Source organism: Chrysochloris asiatica, unplaced genomic scaffold, assembly GCF_000296735.1.
Source record: "Chrysochloris asiatica unplaced genomic scaffold, ChrAsi1.0 scaffold00068, whole genome shotgun sequence".
Lineage (NCBI taxonomy): Eukaryota > Metazoa > Chordata > Mammalia > Afrosoricida > Chrysochloridae > Chrysochloris > Chrysochloris asiatica.
Genome location: NW_006408586.1, coordinates 7,977,987 through 7,981,480, shown reverse-complemented (window position 1 = coordinate 7,981,480; position 3,494 = coordinate 7,977,987). Strand labels below are relative to the sequence as shown.

At 38.5% G+C, this 3,494-nt stretch overlaps 1 pseudogene; it reads left to right on the top strand.

The window, feature by feature from the left end:
* The first annotated feature begins 847 nt into the window (after positions 1 to 847).
* LOC102834050 lies at positions 848 to 1,460 on the top strand (annotated as a pseudogene).
* The last annotated feature ends 2,034 nt before the right edge of the window (positions 1,461 to 3,494 follow it).

Genomic DNA, 3,494 nt, shown 5'->3' with positions numbered 1-3,494 from the left:
TTGCATTAGGCATATCTGCTGCACAAGACCTTTTTAAAGTGTTGAAGAGCAAAGATGCCAGTTTGAGAACTAAGGTGCGCTTGACCCAAGCCATGGTATTTTCAGTAACATCATATGCATGTGAAAACTGGACAGTAAATAAGGAAGGCTGTAGCAGAATTGACTCATTAGAGTTATGGTGTTGGAGGAAAATATTGAAAGTGCCATAGGCTGCCAAAAGAACCAATAGATCCGTTTTTGAAGAAGTGCAGCCAGAGTGCTCCTTGGAGGCCAGGACGGCCACACTTCTTCTCTCATATTTCGGACATATTGTCAGGAGGGACCAGTTACTCGAGAAGGATATCATGTTTGGTAAGGTGGAGGGTCAGAGAAAAAGAGGAAGACCCCCAACGAGATGGACTGGCCAAGTGGCAGCATCGACAGACTGAAGCATGGCAACAATAGTGAGGTTGGCCCAGGATCAAGCAGTGTTTCATTCTGGTGTGCATAAGGTCACTATGAGTCGTTCGTTACTGACTTAATGGCACCTAACAATAACAACAACATACTCCAGAAAAGTGTCATCAACCAACACGTGCTAAAAACATTCTGGCAGCTTAGCCAATCACGGGCATCGCTGGTAGTTATCAGAGCAGAATGGGCTATAGTTTAGTGAACTAGGAAAGCTGCAAAAACACTGTGGAGTGCTCCGGTGTAAACAAAAAGAGGGGAAAAAAAGTTTCTCAAGTCGTCACTGCACGACATTGGGCCAGTGCCGGGGAGGGGGCCTTCGCTCTCAGGAGCAGCCATGCTCTGGATTTTATTGTGCTGCAACAAGTCCCCGTCTCCATAGTTTGTTTTTCAAAATATGGCAAAAGTTCAGGTGAACAATGTAGTGGTGCTGGATAATCCTTCTCCTTTCTACAACCCGTTCCAGATCGAGATCACGTTTGAGTGCATCGAGGACCTGTCTGAAGACCTGGAGTAGAAAATTATCTATGTGGGCTCTGCAGAAAGTGAAGAATACGATCAAGTTTTAGACTCTGTTTTAGTGGGACCTGTTCCTGCAGGAAGGCATATGTTTGTATTTCAGGCTGAACACCTAATCCAGGACTCATTCCAGATGCAGATGCAGTAAGTGTAGCAGTTGTAGTAATTACATGCACCTATCAAGGTCAAGAATTTATTAGAGTTTGCTATTATGTAAATAATGAGCATACTGAGACAGAATAAGGAAAAATCCACCAGTAAAACCAACCTTTTCTAAGCTTCAAAGGAACATGCTGGCATCAAATCTCAGGGTCACAAGATTCCATATTAATTGGAAAGGTAACACAGAAATACTGGAAGATGCAGAGAGCAGTAATCCAAATCTACAGTCACTTTTTTCAACAGATGCATTGCTTTCAGCATCAAAGGGATGGTCCATGTCAGAAAACTCATTAAATGTCATGTTAGAATGCCACATGGACTGCATGTGACCACTTGCCATCCCTTTAGTACAAATTAAGCTATAAAAACACAGAACTATTTCCCTGAAATTCCTTTAAGTACATAGCCAAGACACAATGTGAATAATTTGTTTAAAAATCATCCTATAGAAACTTTATAAGAAAATCAGTATTTGAGCAAATTGTGGAATATAAATATAACTATTTTTAATTGAAAAAAACCCAAAATATTCTGAATTGAGCAGTAAGAGAAGTGAAAATAGCTCATCTCCTGACCGCATCTACCAGGAGGCAACTGGAGAGAGCTTAAGAATACACTAACATACATTCATTTATTTATTATAAATACAAGACAACCACAGTGCCTAAAAAGCAATGGAAAATTTCTGCTCATGTGCAGAATCATGACAGGGTAGTTGAACATACAAGCAATAGGTAGAGCTAGAACTGGCACTGTAAGGACTGCAGGCTTTGGACTTTGTCCTATACTGACATGCATCTGAATGTTACAGAGAAAGGTTGAGGAAAATAATAATGAAGTCAGGAAAGTGCTACAGGAACAATAAATAAACAGATAAGGTATTAGAGACAATTACAAAACCTGCAAAAAGAGGTCCAGACAAACAATACTAAAATATTAGAAATGGACAATACACTGCAAGGACAAAGGAGTATAACTGAAGAAATGGAAACCAGAATTAGTGAGTTTGAAGACAAATCTCTCTATACTACTAAGATAGAAAAAGAAACAAAGAATGAGAAAATCTGAAGAAATCCTAGGATTCATGTGGGACAACATGAAGAAGAATAGTCTATGGGTGATTACAGAGTCCCAGAACAGGAAGACTCAAAGAAAACCACAAAAGAGATACTCAAAAAACTGGTGGAATTAAATTGCCCTGACATCCTGAAAAAGGAGAAGATAAGCATTCAAGAACCTGAATAAACTCCAGGAGGAACAGACCCCAAAAGAAAATCACCAAGACATATCATAACCAAACTCTTCAAAATCAAAGACAAGAAGAGAATCCTGAAAGCAACTAGGGAAAAAAGAAGTGTTACTTACAAAGGCAAGCCAATTAGATTAACATCCGATCTCTCAGCAGAAATCACGCAGGCAAGGAGACAGTGGAGAGACATATACAAAACTATGAAAGAAAAACACTGCTAATCAAGAATCAATTATCCAGAAAAGTTGTCAATCAAATATGATGATAAAAACAGAACATTCCAGGATAAACAGAAGTTAAGGGACTTTGTAAAAGCCAAGACAGTGGTACAAACATACTAAAGAGAGTTCTTTGGACCAAGAATCAACAAGAACAGACAACAAGCAGAGACAGATATACATGGCAACACCACCTGGAAATCAGTTGAGAGATGAAAGATTCTAGAGCTCAACAAAACTACGACAGTAAAATAGAAGATCTGGGCGGTCAATCTATGATCAAAACTACTACAAAGCAAAAGAAGAGGAAAATACAGGAACAGAGATGCAGGTGGTGAGGTCAGGTAGATTTCAGGATAAAACACATGGTTTTAAAGAAGAAAAAAATTAATATATTATCTAGTAACCTCAAAGAAACTTAAAACTTCACAACATATCAAGAAAAGGAAAATACAAGACCATGGAAACATTAAAACTATGAAGGAAAAAGCACACCAAAAAATGAACTCAGCACAGGAAGGCATGCAAAAGAAAGAAACCAGCAGCACAAGAAAACAAATAACATAATGACAGCAATTAATTCATACCTATTGATAACTACTGAACGTCAATGGATTAAATGCAACCAGTCAAGAGGTGGAGAGTAGCAGAATGGATAAGAAAAAAGGATCCTTCAATATGGTGTCGACAAGAGACACACCTTACACACAAAGACAAAAATAGATTAAATTTTAATTAAAGGATAGAAAAATATGTGCCAAGCTAATTGCAATAACAACCAAGCAAGAGTGGCAATACTAATCTTTGATAAATAAACTGTAAGGCAAAAACCAGCATAAGAGGCAAAGAAGTACATTATCTCATGATGAAAGGGTCACGAGAACAAGAGGGCATGA